The 19,495-nt window shown below is 40.4% G+C and overlaps 1 protein-coding gene across 2 annotated transcripts in view; it reads left to right on the top strand.

Moving 5' to 3' along the window:
- GHR (growth hormone receptor) overlaps positions 1-19,495 on the top strand; it is a 258,493-nt gene that overhangs the window by 95,893 nt on the left and 143,105 nt on the right. The window contains exon 1 of one of the 2 annotated variants that reach the window (XM_044232377.1): positions 7,997-8,011. The exons of the other annotated variant lie outside the window; for it this stretch is intronic. The gene's annotated coding sequence lies outside the window, so the exon portion shown is untranslated. Of the gene's footprint in view, positions 1-7,996; positions 8,012-19,495 lie in introns of those variants that run through there. 2 annotated transcript variants of the gene reach the window in all.

Raw genomic sequence — 19,495 nt, 5'->3', positions numbered from 1 at the left:
CATAAAATGGGATATCATCATTACAGGGCCATTAGGATTTCCTCCTCTCTCAATTACCTGTTTCTGCTCCTTTTTTTTTTAATTGATTTTTAGAGAGCACACACATGAACACATGGGGGAGGAGCAGGGGGAGAGAGAGAGTCTCAAGCAGACTCCCCACTGAGGGCAGAGCCTGGTGTGGGGCTCGATGCCATGACCCTGAGATCATGACCTGAACCAAAATCAAGAGTTGGTCACTTAACTGACTAAGCCATCCAGACCACCCCTCTTTCTACTTGTTATTCTTTTATTGTCTGTTTTCTTTATTGATTTATAGAAACATGTGTAAATCTATATATGTGTTCATATTTCATATGTATATCTAATACTTTGTTATATATATTGAAAATTCTACATCCTGTCTGTAGATTGCATTTTTTCATGTCATCTTTTAACACAGATAATTTTTAAATTTTGATATCATTACATTTCTTTTATTACTCTGCTTTTTCTGCCTTTCTTAAGAAATCACTTTCTCCTCTATGGTTATATTATATATAAATACCTCCTATACTCTAAATTACTCTAATTTTCTTCTCAAAGTCTTGTTTTAAATGGATAGACTTTGAGTTTACGTGGATTAATTTGTATGTGTGGTGTCAAGCATGGATCTGTTGTTATTCCATACGAAAAGCAAGTTGCCCCAATACCATTTACTGAGTAGCTCCGTTCTTTCTCCCTTATTCATACTGCCTTCTCTGTTGTGTAGCAAGATCTCACGTATGCTTTGGACCTTTTGAGACTTTTTTTTTCTGCTGATCTCAACTTTCCTATCCTTACAAAGTACCATGTCATGTAAATAGTATACTTTTATAATAAGCCCTTTTTTTCTTGTACTGCATAATAGTGAGAATGCTTCAAAAGTTTCATTTTAAGTATGCCATTAGGTACAGATCTTTGGGTGACGTGTTTTGGTCATATTCAGAAAACCCTGGATTTCTAGTTTATTAAGAGTTTATCATAAGTGTTAAATTTATAAACAGAGGTCTTCTGCATGGTAGAAGATTCATTTGATTACTTAATGCTGTAGATTATATTGCTGGAGCTTCCTGATATTTAACTATCCTTACCTTCCTTGTCTAAATGTTACTTGAACACAATGTTTTATTGTATTCATTTTTGGGATCCCCCCCCCGCCCCAGAATGTCTTAAAGCATATTTTGGCAGACTTGCTTTTTATAGGTATTGATTTCAATAATTACTTTTCAGAAATGTTTCTTTGCAGTGCTAAAAATACAGAGGTTTTTCTTTCACTTTTTTTTTCAAATATAGTTATTAGCTAGCATTAAAGATTCTCCTTTTCTGCCTATTGAGAAAAAACATCCACAGACCATAAGTCTATAACATCTCCTCTTTCTATTCCTAAACTATGCGATTCCTGTCACTTTTCTAAGAGTATGATTATACTCAGCTTCTCTCTTCTTTCCTAGAGTTATTCATAGTGTGATCTTTTCAGTCCTCCCTGATGTGGGTCCCCTCCCACCTGCTGATTTTTAAGGCAGTAGAAGGCTGCAGTGATGACATTTTTGGTGTTTACCCTAAACCCATATATCCATGCACCCCCCCAAGTCAAGCTGCTCACTGCCACATAAAGCAACATTAGTGTTTCCATTTGACACAGATTATCTCTCCTTCTCCCCAGCAAAGCAGAAAATCTAGCACATTTTATGTGTTTGAGATAATTTCACCTATTTTCCTTGTTTTTATTGTATAAAATTTTCTTTCACCTTTTTTGACCCGTAGAAAATTTGGCCTACATTGTTTTTACAAATAATATTTAGTTGAATTGGCTACCCGGTTTTACCTTTGTTTTTCCTCACTATTTATTTAGTCATCTAATAAATCCATATTGTGTGTCTTCTATTGGTCTGCCATAGTTATTGGTGCTTGGAAATACAGCAGTGAACAGAGTAGACAAAATCTCTGAACTTAATATAATTGACATTGTAGTAAGAAGAGATAAGGAAAAACCAGTAAATAAGTAAATGTATGACATATCAAATAAAGATAAGTGTTATGGAGAAAAATGAGGTATTAGAGTTATTATTGATCTAGATAGTCAGGAAAGAACTCAAAGACATAGTGATATTTTAATGGATACTTGATAAAAGTCTGGCTGAAAAGTATCCCAGGCAGAGGGAATAGCATTTGCTGTATGAGGTCTTCAAAAAACATCAAAAAGTCCACTGTTGTTGGAGCAGAGGGTCAAGGGAGATCAAGTAGTTTTTCAGACCACTGTAAGCACTTTGGCATTTACTCAAAGTGAGATGGGATGCCCTCTGAGCAAAAAACTGACATGTTCTTGTTTTTGCAAAACCTTGAAGTGTGGCTTATATATTTGAGGAAAAGGTTTCAAGACCAGAAGCATGTAGACTAATTAAGAAACTATTCTAATATTCTGTATAACAGTAATACAATAATCTGTATAATAATACAGATAAGAAATATTGGTGACTTGGATGAGGGAGATAGAGATAGTAGGAAGTGATCACATTCTGGATATAATTTAAAGGTACATCTGAGAGAATTAGTTGATGGATTAGTTTTCATAGTATGACTGAAAAGCTTGAGAATCTGGAAGGGTGAAGGTGATATTGACATGAAATGACCAGGACTGTGGAGTGAGCAGGTTAAGAGGGTTAAATCAAAAGTTTAGTTATAGATTTCTAAATTTGAGATTCCTGTCAAACACCCAAAGGGATTATTTAGTCAGTTGGATTATGAGCCTGTAGTTTATATTAAAGTTATGTCTTTGGAGAATGTAATTATATAGATGATATTAATGACATATTACTTTATGAAATCACCTAGGGAGTAAGTGTAGGTAGTGAAAACAGGGAGGGGGGCAGTATCTCAGTGTTATGTGGTACCAAAAATGAAGAGGCCACAGCAAAGTAAACCAAGAGGGAACATCCAGTGGGGTGGGAGAATCAATGGAGAATAGTGTCCAAATACCAAATTAAGGTAGTGTTTCAAAGAGCCATCCACTATGTTGTATGTTAATAACTCAAATGAGATGATTAAGAAGTAACCACTAGATTTAGCAATGTGAAGTCATTAGTGGCCAGGACAAAAGTTATTTCATCAGGTGGTAGAGGTTAAGGCCTGGTTTGCATGGGTTTAGGAGGGTGGACAAGAGGAATTGAAAATAAGAGTCTAATGCAATTCCTTTGAGAAGGTTTGCTTTAAATGGGGAGCAGAGAAATGGATTAATAATTACAGGGATAATAACTGGAATAGTTGGGCGATAGTTTTTTTTTTTTTTTTTAATTTGACAGACAGAGACCACAAGTAGGCAGAGAGGCAGGAGGGGTATGGGGGGAAGCAGGCTCCCTGCTGAGCAGAGAGCCTGATGCAGGGCTCAATCCTAGGACCCTGGGATCATGACCTGAGCTGAAGGCAGAGGCTTTAACCCACGGAGGCACCCAGGTGCCCCGGGAGAGAATTTTTTTAAGAAGACTTTCGGTGTGTATTTTAAATGATTTGCATCTTCTCGCAAAAATAGTTCCTTTAGTCACTATTTAAATTAGAATCTTGATGTACCTTGGTGCCTCAGTCAGTTAAGTGTCTGAGTCTTGATTTCAGCTTGGGTCATGAGATCGAGCCCCATCACTCACTCCATGCTGAACATGGAGCCTGTAGAGATTGTCTCCCTCTCCCTCTGCCCCTTTTCCCCCAGCCCTACTCATGCTCACTCACTCTCTCTCTTAAAAACAAACAAACAAAAAAGTTAGAATCATTAGATAGTAAACTCTGTTTTTATATGCCCCCCCATTCCCAACCCAACACAAGATTTACTGATAGTTTAGCCAGATATCAAATTCTAAACAGATGATTATTTCCCTAACACCGAAGGGTTTTCATTTATATTTTGGCATTTGCTGTTGGTGAGGGAAAATCTGGTGCAGGTCTGTTTGAATTCCTTGGTGGATAATCTGCCTCTTATTTGAAGTCCCTTTAAAGAGTTTTTCTTTATCCTGATGCCCTATTGTGGATTTATTTTTATTTATAATCCTCAATAATGACTGTGGGGTTTGAATCCAAAAACTCATTCTATTCTTTTAACTTCATGAAATCATCAAGAATAACCTTTTCCAAAACTGATTCTTGCAGTTGAATTAAATTCTCTCCTTCTGGATCTCCCATCATACATGTCTTGGAACTCCTCACTCTGCCCTCCATGACTTATAATTACTTTTTCACATTTCCCAGTACTACTGTCTTAGTTTAAAAAATAAATAAATAAACCTACCATTGCAGTTGTTGGCATAGAGAAGGAAGTTGAAAGTGTAAGCCTCCAGTGCCATGTTGGGCAACACAAAGTTCCATGTGAAGAAACTGTCTTAGTCCCCTCCCCTCTCATCCTCATTCATCTTGTTCTGCCTGCTAGAACAGAAATCCCATAGACTGAGTGGTTTATAAACAACAGAAATTTACTTCTCACAGTTCTGGAGGCTGAGGCATCTAAGATCAAGGAAATCTAAGATCAAGGTCAATAGATGCTATGTTTAGTGAAGACCCACTTCCTGGCTTATGGACAGCCATTTTCACTGGGTCCTCACAGATTGGAAGCTGTGGGGCCAGTTTTGTAAGGGCACTAACCCCATTCGTTACCTGATCACCTCCTGCAAGGCCCCACCTCCCAATATCATCCTGAGGACAAGGTTTTAGCATACGAATTGGAGCAGGGGGTATGAACATTCAACCCTATAGCATCATTCTATTTGTTTAAATAAGCCTGCAAACAAAGCTGGGTTTGACCCACTAAAATGATCCTGCAGTGTAATGGGTCGCGACTCATAGTTTGAAAAACACTGAATTGAATGGCCAGTAATAGGAATATGAGGGAGTATTAGTTAGTGCAGCCGTTAAATTTTATATTCACAGTTTTTGTGGGATATTTGGGGGGGGGCTGGGCAGGGGGTATTATGCTCCTTTAGCCAGGAAGTAAGAGTAGTGGGGATTTACTGTATGTAGTGGGGATTTACTGTAATGGCATCAGATCTCTTTTGCTGTGCATAGCCATTCTCGGGTATCTCTCAATACATCATGGTCCCTTCATGGGTTCTTTTATAATGTCCTCAAGCTCCTTATCCTCTTAGTTCAGCTTCTCCAAGCTGATAAAATCTGTTCAGGTCCCCCAACATTTAATGTCAGGTATTTCCTGTTGGTCAGCCATTGGTATTAGGACCTTCTTCTCAATCTAATCAGTGCATATTAGCTAAGGCAGGTTGATTTCATTTGAATCCACACAGAATTGCTAAAACCTGTATTACCTACTTAAAAGACACTAACATTAAATGGAAAAAAGAAAAAACAAAAACAGAGACAGCTTTTTGTATAGGGTTTGTTTTCAACTGTCTTTAGATATTCTATTGGAAAGAAATATTGTGCATTTATAATCAGAAGAATAAAGTTGGCTTCGGGGAAAACAGTCATTGTGCACACCAGCCTCGTGTACTCCTACTCTTGATTTAGCTCACCTTCTTGGTACAAATATGAAGTGTCTGTGAATAAAATTGTGTTGGAAGCAGAAAGCCTAATGCTTGTCCCAGTAGCACCATTTCAGAATTCAGTGTACAGTTTGGTTTGGGGGAGGTGCCAAAACTTGGAAAAATATAACCCACTAATAGGCCAGCCTCCTTTTCCTAATTTCCTACCCTTCCCTGCTCTTCTTTGTATAACCAGTATTTATTATCTCTTTTTATTAACTTGTGGTATGAAAATTTGGTTTGGGATAGTGTGGGATAGTGTGGGATAGAGTATCCCCTGTTTTCTTTTCTTTTCTTTTCTTTTTTTTTAAGATTTTATTTATTTATTTAACACAGAGAGAGATCACAGGTAGGCAGAGAGGCAGGCAGAGAGAGAGGAGGAAGCAGACTCCCCGCCAAGCAAGAGAGCCCAATGCGGGGCTTGATCCCAGGACCCTGAGATCATGACCTGAGCTGAAGACAGAGGCTTTAACCCACTGAGCCACCCAGACGCTCCTCCCCTGTTTTCTTATTAGATCAAAATATTTTGGTCTGGCTGGGATGGCCATTTAGATGGCCTTAATCACTCCCCAGATAAAACCATTCACAAGTTCTAAAGTATAAAAATGCTTCTGGTTCCAGCACACTAATAAGATTTATAACTCACTTAAAAGAAAAGAGGGGGAAAAAAGGAGGGCCTAGTTCTTCAGACTTGTAAAAAAGCCCTATCAGAATGTTAAGCATTCATGTAAATTTTCTTTCTTTGTAGCTATTAAGGATAAAATTCCAGCTTGTGTTTTGATACAAGTCCTGTGTGATTACTCTTTCCAACTCTACTCTAACAGTTGAACCTAAAAAAAATAGGTGAACATGAGCTGGTCAGAAAACCACTAGCTAGTTGATCCTTGGCCAGTGTTCAAACCCACATTATCTGTGATCCAGCTTCACAGTGAGTTCCAGAAGTGTTCCCCAGATCTAGGTAGCTCTCATGTGTGTATTTGGTGACCCAGCACATCCATATCCAAGCCAGCAGAGTGGAGAAGGGGAAGCAGAGGGGACTGTGTTTCCCTGAAGGAAGCGCTGGCCACTCCCGCTCACATCCTTCCAGCCAGAACTGAGTCACGTGACCAGAATTCGCTGCAAGCTTGGCTGTGACCTGTCTTCTTGCACTGGATTCTGTTACTAATTGAAAGAGTGAGTGACTGTTGAGCACAACTAGTAACTATGAGATCACCTTATAGACTGTGGAATGAATCCTGTGGACAAGGGAAGTCATTTGAGTTTTATTCAGAAGGGTGTCGTAATCGTAATTGTGTCTCAAAACACAATTTTTGTGTGAAAAATAGATTGGAGGGAGCTTCGTGGGTGCTAAGATGACATTCCAGTCCAAGTGAGACGAAATGGCTGGGACTTGGGGATAGCAGTAAGAGGATAAAGGGGGTGAAATGGATTCAAAGGTTGCTGAAGAGGTCATGCTGACAGATTGTAATGGGGGCCAGGGCAGTGGACAGCCAGGGGGCTCCTGGGATTCTGGCCTGTGGCACACATGCCGCCGAAGCACCAGGTTGAGGAATGAAGTGTTTCTGGAGCCCTGAATTCAGCTTCGGAAATGTGCTTTAGAGACCTCGATCAGGCTGTTTTTGCTTGTCCAAATAGGATTTCAAAATAAATTAAACTCCACCTCACAATCAGGGAGACTCCTATCTAGTCACTGTTAATGAACCTATTCAAATGAATGTTCCCCGGTGAGGGTTTCTTCTATTCCAGGGCTTTGTGTGGGTGACATGTCACAGGAAAGCCAGCCGGGCAAAGGGGGCCTTAACCAACAAAAGGTCTTGCTGATTCTGGCTGTGGCAGTAAATCAGGAGCAGCCTTCCTATGTGGAGAGTATGGCCAGGGCTGTTGGCCTCACACAGGAATGTTGGTCACCTAGCCTTGTGTTTACCATGACTCAGCCCACCCTCAGTGCTGACAGTCATCGGGATTGCTCTAACCATGTGAGGAGCAGCAAAAAATACGGAAAGCTCTAGAATGAGAAAGCAGTCGTTTTGTTTCTTGTGCTGTGTACATCATTCACTAAATGTTTAATGTTTTTCTCCTTTTGTCGACTCGTGATTTTTTTATAGAAACACCTACTTCCCTTTATTAGAAGCTAATTAAAAAGAAAAAAAACACGTGATCCAAGTGTTGCATCCTCCTGTCCAGTCAACCAAAATATCCTATTCATGAGATAAATATCCAGTTAGTATGTAGGCAGTACTGACCATTTTCTAGTCTACTGCTTTGCACCGCTGATACTATGGTTAAACATTTACAGTTAACATGTTAAGATTTCCAATGGGCACTAAGGTTTTGGAATTCATTCATCCTGGATTTAACAAATATTCAAAGTCTACAGCCCGGGCACTTGGGAGGCTTCCGTGCACTGTGAGTGGAAACAGCGGATGGACGCCTCTGCCTCCGAGAGCTGTCATTCCGGCGCTCCTGAGAGAGGCCATGGGGTAAGAGGTGGATACACCAGTCATTCTCTTCAGCCTGTCCAACTCATAGTCTTTGTCAAATTCTAACGTTTGGCTGCCTTCGCCTCTGGTCCGGCTGGCTGGCTCTGTGCTGATGGTGTGATGGGTCCCACGGGGCTCCAGCCCAGCCTGGCCTTCCCTGCAGTTGGCAGAACTCAAAGAAGTTCTGGGCAAAGTTCGATCCGGGTGGGGATTGTTCTGTGAGGCAATGAGTTGTGTCCTTTCATCTACTCTTTTGGTACCAGGGGTGTGTGTGTGCATGTGTATGTGTGTGTGTGAGAGAGAGAGAGAGCAGGAGAGAATATAACTGATTTGGGGAGGGTTTTGCCATCGTATGTAAGTGAAAGCAGCAAGACTGAGAAGCTAAGCATTAAGACACGCCAAGCCGTGACCAGGAAATTCACCATATTCCACCTTCAACCCCACCTTCTCCGACAGATTTTAACCAAATTAGTGTAATACGGTCTGAATGAAAAAGGAAATTTAAACACTTCTTGCTGTAGAGCCCGGAGGAAACCATACGAAAATCCAGCTTCCATTTCCGGAATATCAGCCGGACTGTTGGTCAGTGTGCCGTTCTTGTGAACTTTGATTAAAAGGCTGAAAACTCATTTATTCCACAAATCATTCGTCCTCTTGTGATGTCGATACTGTGACATGATTTATGGCAGAAGTGTGGAGGCACAGGAGGGTGAACGCTTACGTTTCAGGGGAGGCGAGGATGTTGGAGCACATTTTTAAGTGTAAGTGGATTTGTGATTTGTCTGGCAGCAGCCTTGAAAGTAAGGGAAGATACACTATGAGGGAGGCTGTTTCAAGTGAAAAAAAAAAGAAAAGAAAAGAAAGAAAAGGCAGAGAAGAGGCAGTGGGGTTAAGATTGGGGATTAAGGCCTGAGGGGCTGTGTTCCACAGAGAATTCTGAGGCAGAATCACTCTCTCACAGCCTCAAGTTACCTGTGAGAAGGGATGGTGTAACCAAAGCGTCTAGTTCAGGTAGCTGCAAAACCCTCCTTTTATCAAGCAAGATAAAGAACTGTGAAGAATGAGGCTGTGTGTTCTTGAGGCTCGGATTGGGGGCAGGTAGGAGACTCTGACTTCACTTCGGACAGCAGATACTTTAGTTGCTTACGGGCACCCTAAGGTATCATTCCCTGTGCCTGAGAAACCTGCTCCTCTCTAGTTCTTCAGTGTTCACATGAGGCACCATGTAAACTGCCGCCCTGGGGATTCCCCGGAACTTTCCTTCCTCATTGGGAAGTAAAGTTTTCATTGGTAACATTCATCTGAATTCCTTCTCAGTTTGAAAGATGAATGTTGTATTGCTGTTCTACAAGATGTGAAATCATTGAAATTTCCGCAACAGATTACAGTAAAAGGTACTGAGGTGTTTGTTTCTTTGATGTTGTGGTAGGTGGACAGTCTCTGGGAAATGGTTCACAGTTTGGCTTAGCCTGCTCGTTCCAGGCATCATCCACCAGCCGAATGATTGAGGAGAAACACGGCCAGGCCATTGAACTTCGTTTCCTGAGTTACGCTGTGGTGGTCCCATCGGGTAGTAAACAGAAGGCTCCTGGAAGTTGAATGTTTAATTCAAAGGATTAAAATAAGCTCTCCTGAGGCAAGATGTTAGATATGAGGACATGTTACAAAAATAGACTCTACTTCCCCCTTCCACACCACCTTTTCCTCCATAAAACACATGCTGCTTGTCCTTCTCTTCCCACATTCAATTCTGTTGTACAGTTTTACCCTGGTCTTTGTTTACCTTCTCATTGACACATCATCTGTTCTTTAATTCCCTGGTTAGATCTGAGGTTGAGATGAGAAGCGAGACCAGCAAACTGATTAAGACAGGCTCTCTCAGTCTTTCTCACTTTCCTTGAGATCATCTCACGTCCAGGTTTATGTGTTCAAAAAATAAGTTGCATCAGTTGACTGAGAGGTGATCAGACTCTAGGGGCCCAGTTTATACCAGCCAAACTTAGGAGATGAGCCAATATACCAGAATACCTATTCATTCATTGATTCTCCATTTCCACTGTCAAGCAATTTCATTTCAGCTGGTTATTGTATTAGTTTTTTAGAATGACTTCAGGTGAGAACATCACCAAACTCGGAGAGATTATTGTAGGTGTTTCTGTACTGTGACGTTCTTTTTTTTTTTTTTTTTTTAAAGATTTTATTTATTTACTTGACAGACAGATCACAAGTAGGCAGAGAGGCAGGCAGAGAGAGAGGAGGAAGCAGGCTCCCCACTGAGCAGCGAGCCCGATGCGGGGCTCGATCCCAGGACACTGGGTTCATGACCTGAGCTGAAGGCAGAGGCTTTAACCCACTGAGCCACCCAGGCGCCCCTGTACTGTGACGTTCTTATGGGCTGATTAAAGCAGTCTTGGCCAGGGGTAGTTAAATTTTTTTTAGCATCCCTTATCCATCATTAGTTGATTGGACTAGATTGCCTCTCAAGTCACAATTTTTTTTTTTTGCCTATAATTATTTTTTCCCCAGATTTTTATTTAAATTTGAGTTAGTTAACATATAGCATAATACTGGTTTCAGATTAGAATTTAGTGTTTCGTCACTTAAATATAACACCCAGTGAACACAAGTGCCCTCTTAAACCCCATACCTCATCTAGCCCACCCCCACCCACCTCTCTCCATCAACCCTTACTTTATTCTCTATCATTAAGAATCTCTTCTGGTTTGCTTCCCTCTCTCTCTTTTTTTCCCTTCCCATATGTTCATTTGTTTTGTTCCCTAAATTCTACATATGAGTGAGATTATATGGTATTTGTCTTTCTCTGGATGGCTTATTTTGCTTATTATAATACACTCTAGTTCTACCCATGTTGTTGCAAATAGCAAGAGTTTGTTCCTTTTCATGACTAGGTAATAGTCCTATGTGTGTGGGGTGTGTGTGTGTGTATCACATCTTCTTTATCCATTCATCAGTTGATAGACACGGGCTTTTTCCATAGTTTGCCTCTGCTTGATAATGCTGCTATAAACATTGGGGTTCCTGTATCCCTTTGAATCTGTGTTTTTATATCCTTTGAGTAAATACATAGTAGTGCAATTGCTGGGTCATAGGGTAGTTCTATTTTTAATATTTTAAGGAACCTCCATACTGTTTTCCAGAGTGGCTGCACAAGTTTGCATTCCCACCAACAGTATAAGAGGGTTCCCTTTTCTCTGCCTCTGTCTTGTTCATTTTAGCCATTCTGATGGGAATGAGGTGGTATCTCATCATGGTTTTGATTTGTATTTCCCTGATGATGAGTGATGTTGAGCATCTTTTCATATGCCCATTAGTCATCTAGATGACTTCTTTGGAGAAATGTCTATTCATGTCTTCTGCCCATTTCTCAACTGGATTATTTGTGTTTTGGGTGTTGAGTTTGGTAAGTTCTTTATAGATTTTGGATACTAACCCTTTATCAGATATGTCATTTATAAATATCTTCTCCCATTCTGTAGGCTGTCTTTTAGTTTTATTAATTGTTTCCTTTTCTGTGCAGAAACTTTTTATCTTGATGAAATCACAATAGTTCATTTTTGCTTTTGTTTTCCTTGTCATTGGAGACATGTCTAACAAGAAGTTGCTGCTGCCGAGGTCACAGAGGTTGCTGCCCGTGTTTAATGATTTCCTGTGTCACATTTAGGTCTTTCATCCATTTTGTATTTATTTTTGTCTATGGTGTGAGGAAGTGGTCTAGTTTCATTCTTCTGCATGTGGCTGTCCAGTTTTTTCCAACAGAATTTGTTGAAGAGACTATTTTTTCCACTGGATATTCTTTTCTGTTTTGTTAAAGATTAATTGGCCATACAGATGTGGGTCCATTTCTGGATTTTCTATTCTGTTCCATTGATCTCTGTGTCTCTTTTGTGCCAGTACCATACTGTCTTGATGTCAAGTCACAAATTTCTATGCTCTGTTAAAAAGCCCTTCTCCAGTTGGACATGTCTCAATGGTGACTTGATAATAATCTTCCTGATTAATGTTTAGGAAGTCAACCTTGGACTCTGTTGTGGACTTTTAGAGATTGTATTAGTTTTCTTTTGCTTCCCTGACCAATTATCATAAATATATTGGTTTGTGACAACACATATTTGTTACCTCACAGTTCTGAGGTAAGATGCACGGATCCAGTGTGCATGGCTCTGCTGCATTCTCTGCTTAGTGAATGCTGAAATCAAAATATTTTTTAGGGCTTTATTACCTTCTGAAGGCTCTGGGGATGAATTTGCTTCCAGGCTTCTTGAGGTTGCTAACCCATTTCATTCCTTGATGTCGGAGGACTGTCTTCTCTGTTTCCTAGCTCGCTGTCCGGGAGGAGCCAGTCTTTGCTCCCAGAGTCCACCTGCAGTGCCTCTCAGGCTTTCTGTGGCGCCCCCTCCAGCAACAGCACATCAAATCCTCTCAGATTTCTCATCTCTCTGACTTCCTCTTTTGCCACATCTCCCTGATTACTTCTGCTTTTATAGGCTAATTACATAGACTCACCTCAGTAATCGAGGGTAATCTCCCTATTTTAAAATCAGTTGATTAGGAACCTTAATTACATTTGCAGAGTTCCTTCCGAGAAGTACCTAACTTAGTGTTTGAAAAATCAGGGGTGCTCATTTTGAGGGGACCTCGTGATTAACACTTTGAAATAATGTTTTGTCATTCCTTGAGTGATCTTATCTGTGAATGGCTGATTTCATCCATCATGTGTATTCTTTTTATCTTGCCATTTCATGGGGTAATATGTTCTTTTTCTACCTTTATATTTAGTATTTCAGCCACTTGGCAAAGAAAGTCCTCTATTGCAAAAATTACACTTATGGGTTAACTAAATAGGAAAGATTGATTTTTTTTTCCCCCTCTCCCTCCACTCAGCTGAGGAAGGCTCCCTGGGGCGTCTGAGCACTGTTTCACAAACTGAAAAATCATCGTACATTTGCTTTGGACTAGGTCAGTGATTCTCAGCCCTAACTGCACTTTGGAATCACATAACAAATGTTAAAGGATTAATACTCGGGCCCTACCACAGAGATTCTAATTTATCTATAAACCATAGGTCATGTTTTTTTAAGTTCCCCACATGGTTCTAATTTGCAGTCAAGCCTGAGAACTATTGATATGCTCCAAACTTTCTGTTTTGGAGATAAGGAGGCCGAGCCTAAGGGTGAGAAATGATTTGCTTAAAGTCTCATAACTAGGGACAGCGCTGGTGCTCTGTGCCAGCTTTGTGCCCCAAACAAAAAGTTTATGATTTAACTCGATGTAGGTTTCAGTGCTCAGTAATTACATGCAAAAGGAATGTGAGAGTGTCACAAGCAGCAAGGGAGGGTAGCAAGACTATTTATTTCCAGGACTTGAAGAATTAGACCTTGCAAAATAACTGTTTAAAGGTCCCTTCTCAGAAGCTGCTCACAAGCAGTAACAAACATGGATACAGTCTGTCCCCGCCAGGGAGCTGGCCGCGTGGACATCCACAGTGTCTCCATGTCCCAGGGTTGCATGCTTCCATGTGGTCTCCATCTGGCTGCATGTGACTCTGGAACACTTAAAGTCTGGCTAGCGCCTGTTGTGACGTGCTGCGTGAAATACACACTAGGTTCGAAGATTCCGTATGAACAAAGGAGTGTAAAATACTTCAATACCTTTCATATCACCTGTAGGAGGAAATGATCATATTTTGGATAATATTGGGTTGAATAAGATATACAATTAAAATAAATTTTATGTATTTCTTTTTTTTTTTAAGATTTTATTTGTTTATTTGACAGAGAGAGAGAGATCACAAGTAGACATAGAGGCAGTCAGAGAGAGAGGGGGAAGCAGGCTCCCCGCCTGACGCGGGGTTCCATCCAAGGACCCTGAGATCATGACCTGAGCTGAAGGCAGAGGCTCAACCCACTGAGCCACCCAGACGCCCCTGTATTTCTTTCTTAATATGGTTCCTAGGAAATTTAAAAGTACATACATGGCTGGCCCTTGCTTCTCACATTATATTTCTGTGACACAGCACTGTTCAAGAGGGCATTTTCTATTCAAGCTTTTAATAAGGAGCAGTCCAAGTCCAAGCCGTGACACCTCCCGTGGTCTCGAAAAGTGAAATGGCTCCATGTACACTTCCTGGAGCTGAGATGTAACATTGATCTGCCCAATGTCCACTATCTATTTGGCAGCCAGTCAGTCTGGCCAAATAGACTTCTTTCTCTTTATACATATAGGCTTAGAGGAAGTGGGGGAAGGGGAAACACTTTCCCCATGTCATGGAAAGAGCATACTTTATAGCTCTTAAGTAATGTACCCGAAAGTTGACCAGGTGCTCTTAGAGACTCTGAGGCCTAGAGATGAATCTTAGATCCCTTGAGCGATACTCCTAAAGAAACTGCTGTGTCAGCATTTATGAATTATGCCTGTGCTTGACAGGTCCAGAGCGCCAAAAAGCTGTGGTGTCTGCCCCTGTCCGTAACTCAAATGTAAACCTTACTCCTTCTCTTTTTCTTACTGTCTCTAGCTTTTTCTGCCTCGCTGGTATCCCCCTAATCACATGCTTAGCCTAGTTTCACATGTGTGACGAAGCATGGGAAGGGGAAGGCAGGCCTTGGAGATGTCAAACACAGTTAACTGTCTGGGGGATTCGCTTAACCCCTCAAAGTTCCTCTATGCTTTTACTTTTCAGTTTGAAATGAGGGTGTCTTTTGCAGGGTCTGTGTAAACTTCAAGGGGAGTAGTAAGACCCTGGCCGACATATTCATCGGGCAGATTTTAAAGTAGGCGTCTACCCTGGGTCCGTATTCATCGGGCAGATTTTAGAGTAGGCGTCTACCCTGGGTCAGGCCCAAGGCTGCTTGGTGGGATTCAGTGAGTGAGAGAATGAGTGAGACCCCCTCTTGCACCTGGTTGCTCACAGCTGGAAGAAAAGAAGGACAGGCACTTGGCAGCGTCCAGGAAGGGGGCATCCTCAGTGAATGGCCGCTTTCATTATACCTCACAGCATGGGATTCGCCTTATCACAAAATCATCATGGGATGGGGTGCAGATGGGGCAACTGAGGCCTACAGTGATAAGCGATTGCCCGAGTTACCGAGTCCGGCTGTGTTGGGCAGGCTGGCACCCGGGCACGGGGTGGCTGACTCCCTCTCTAGAAATGTTTCATCCAGAAGATCACATTGCCTCACTCTTGGTTTCTCAACTTGTTTACCTTACAAGAACAAGTTCATTTTGGACTTGATAAAAGGAAAGAAGAGTTTCTCCCAGTCCTTGCTCTGTATGTTATCCGTGCCTGCTAGTAGCTCCTTTTAGCGCTGTGAGTTATTGTCCTAAGCATTGTCAGATTACCATCTCATCGAGATAATAACATTGGTGTTTGGAGACTTCATTCTATGAGATCATGTCTTCAACAGTTTATGTATTTCCTATTAAATGAGGGAGAACAAAGCCAGCTTCCATCTGAGAGTTTGAAAGAAACTCCAATGTCTTTGACTTTGGTTAAGGCATATTCCCCATGTTCTATATGATTTATCACAGTAATTAAAAAATAGATTTTAAAAAGAGCCACTTGAGAAAGAGAAACAGCAGAAATTCAGTAAGAGGTTTGCTTTTTCACATTCTGTTTTGGGAAAAAAAAAAAAAGACTTGGTTGGTGCCGTGATGTGAAGCATGCAGTTAAGAGGAACACACTGTTCAAAGAAGCACCGATGCTATTGACTTCTCTTTCACGGGATCATCACTCTTGCCTTGTGAATCGGTGGGCACGCCGTGCGAATCAGGCTGGGTGGGTCTGGTGGCCGGCCACGAGGATGGTTGCTCCCGGGGGTACTGCAGAGTGCCACTGAGTCCTACTGAACTCCCACAGAATGCCCCATGTGCCAAAAATGACCACTCCCAGCAGAATACACACCCGTGCACACCAAAATGGGAGCAGTACTGAGAATTTAGTGCCAAAAAGTCAGTTTTTGTTTTTTAACTTCTCCAGAAAGGAAGAGGTGAAGACCTAAATTCCTATATTCCAGCTGCCTTTTGTATTCTCACAGGGAGAGTCCTAGCTTCAAGCCAAGCATCTTATCACTGGATTTCATCTTCGCAGCTTTCAGCTCTAGAAATCCATGATTCACAAAGTAAATGATCTGGACCCAGGAACAACAGCGTAGCCTTTTCTTAAAGCAGATGGGATCATCATGACAGGTGAAGTCAGCCTCTAGATTATTTCCTACAATCGGGCCTCTGTTTCGAAGGTGCATAATTGCCCATACACCTAAGCAAAACTGAGTAACCTTCCTGCCTTAGCCTAGGAGACACACACATTACATTATGATGATTATTTCTTTTCCTGGGACCCCTATGTGATATAAGTGCATGATTGAAGAAGGGAGTCTTACTTACATGTTGTGGCTACCCAAGAACACATTTGCTGATTGCTTTACTACCTCCCTAGGCTTCCATGTCATGGTATATAAATGAGGGCTCCCCTCCCTGTCCACCCCACAGGAATATTATAAAACATCATCTACTTATTACTGATATCAGAAAGAGTCTAATAACGTATTTATTGGATAGATGCAGAGGGCATGCTAAGTGTTTTGAATAAATCATCTCATTTAATGTCCTTTTGATTTTCCTATGAAAAAGGTAATAATATTCTTACTCTCATATTAAGGAAAAGTAAACAGGCTTGGTAAAACTAGGATTTGAACCTAGCTCTCTCCGACTCCCCAATACATGCTCTGAACCCCAAGCTCACTCTCTCTGTACATGAAGATCAAGGATGGCATTTATGGTAGAGGCTGATGTTAATTTCTAAAGACTTGGGAAAGTGTCTGTCAGTGATCATTAACTAAATATGGTCAGCTAACAGTGGAACAGATGGCATCAAATGAAATCAAGTGTCCAGGGTTCACTCAGTGGTACTGTCTCTTACATCTTCTGTCAATGTCAGCAGATTGCCTCATCTTTGGACCTCTTACCTACATGGAGCCCAGATAGCATCATTCACTTCCCCAGCTGCTGGTGTGCTGGGTCGTCTGTACTGGCTTGCAAATCCACATTCATTGACTTCAGGGAATCCAGGGTCGGTGACTCGGTGACTTAAAATCAGCCTTGGTGGAGGTTTTTACACCATGGAAACCGGTAAATGATACCAATCATGGTCCTCTCTCTGTCTCTCTCTTTCTCTCTCTTTAATTCCAGAGAGACCGTTGTTACACATTTATCAGTGCACCACTGGCTATGACTCAAGGAGAGAAAACAGTTTGAATTGTCACCCTTCTAAAGGTAAACAGAGGCATACTGGGTATGCCCCCCCAAAAAAAAAACCCTACAAATATAATCATGCCTAATTCTTCAGTCCCTATCATTCTGCATTCTGGATGAGCTCTTAAAATGTAACTATAAAGATTTTCTATGTCATTATAAGTACAAAATTTTAGGGGTGCCTGGGTAGCTCAGTCAGTTAAGTGTCTGCCTTCAGCTCAGGTCATGATCCCGGGGTCCTGGGATGGAGCCCTGCATCGGGCTCCCTGCTCAGGGTTTTGATTTTTAAATTAAAAAAAAAAATTTTTTTTCAAAAAAAATTTTTTTGATTTTTTTCTCCCACTCCCCTTATCTGTGCATGCTCTCTCTGTGTCAAATAAATAAATACAATCTTTAAAAAAAAAAAGTACAAAATTTCATATTATTATTTGTTACAAAAACATATATGCCCACTGTAGGAGTTTAATGATTCTGAATGCAAGTACAGACATACAGACCCTAAAATAAATATATATATATATATATATATATATATATATATATATATACACACATATAGTCAAAGAGAAATACAAAATATAATGCAGGCCATATACATAATTTTAAATTTCCTGCTGGTCATGTTTAAAAAAAATAAAATGAAATAGGGATTGTTAGTTTTCAATAATATGTTTATTTAACCCAGCAATCCAAAATACAAGTTTAACTTACAGTAAACATAGACCTTGTTGAGGTATTTTGCATGTGTTTTTTTGGTACCAAGCCTTCAAAACCCATGTATGTTTTACACTTACAACACATCTTAATTTGAATTCTAAATTTGCATCAGAGATACTTGATCTGTTTGGATTTAATCCACAGCTGAAAAACTAGATATATATCACAACCTGTTTCAAATATACTTAATTAAATACTTAATTAAAATACTTAATTAAAATTACATAAAAATTTAACTTATTTAATTCTTCAGTTGCATTAGCCACATTTGCAGTGCTCAGTGGCCACTGATGATTGATGATAACTGAATTGGTCACCTTGGGTACATATGATCTATGTTTTAAATGTTTTATAAAAAAAGGAGATTTATTACATATACTACTTCTAGTGGCCTTTTTTCCCCTCATACATTACACATTTAAAATAATTTCCCATCCTCTGTTCCCCAATGGATCCTGAGAAAGGAAAAAATGTCAGTGAAAGTAGGTATGTCAATAATGTCTGTGAACTTTTTCTCTCTCCCTAACTGGAAAGAAAGAAATTGACCTAAGGCAGTTTGGATCTGACCAATTCTCAAATAAACAGCACCATAAAAAGTGGGTAATAACATGAACAAATGCAAACTAGTCAAATACATGCCTGGTACTAATTAGAATGGGTCATTTCAAATACCATTTTGGATTCGCCTGTTTTTCAACATCGAATTCTTAAAACAGCTTCACCAGGAAATCAACTAGATCCGGTTTTGCAATATTTCATTACTAAGGAACACCTGCATCGAAAGTACACGTTTATTATGTTATCTGACTAGTGTCTTGATTTTGCAATATAAATGATTCTGCTTCTGTGGGGATTTTTTTTAATCAGCTCTTACCTTTTTGGTATCATGACAGCTAGATCAGTAAAACAAAAAATTGGGGAAATATCATTTCTATCAATTCAGCTGCCATATTGGTATTTTGCCTTTGTTAAGGCAAACTACAAGTTCCTCATTTTGTCACATTTTTCTACCTATAAATATGCTGACATTCTTCTACAGATGCTGTTGACCACTCTCCTTTTAAAAACCTTATACAAATCAGGGGGTGTAGGTAGCTTTAGGTGGTGGTTCTTTTTGTCTTTGCCAAATTACAAACCAGATAGGAGCACATTTTCCCCCATATGGCTTAATATACTTTATAATATTACTTTTTTTAAAAAGTATTTATTTATTTATTTGACAGAGATCACAAGTAGGCAGAGAGGCAGGCAGAGAGAGAGGGGGAAGCAGACTCCCCGCAGAGCAGAGAGCACAATGGGTATGGAGCTCCATCCCAGGACACTGGGATCATGACCTGAACCAAAGGCAGAGGCTTTAACCCCCTGAGCCACCCAGGTGCCCCTGTAATATTACTTTTAATAAAGTTAATGTGGGGGGCTCTTCTGAAATAGCCTAGTCTTCATATTAAATTCATCTGATATCTATCATCTCTATGTAAATATCTCTGAAATCCAGTACTG

The sequence above is a fragment of the Neovison vison genome, chromosome 1 (assembly GCF_020171115.1).
Source record: "Neovison vison isolate M4711 chromosome 1, ASM_NN_V1, whole genome shotgun sequence".
NCBI lineage: Eukaryota > Metazoa > Chordata > Mammalia > Carnivora > Mustelidae > Neogale > Neogale vison.
Note: the sequence above shows the minus strand (reverse complement) of the source record. Positions and strands in the feature narration are given on the sequence as shown.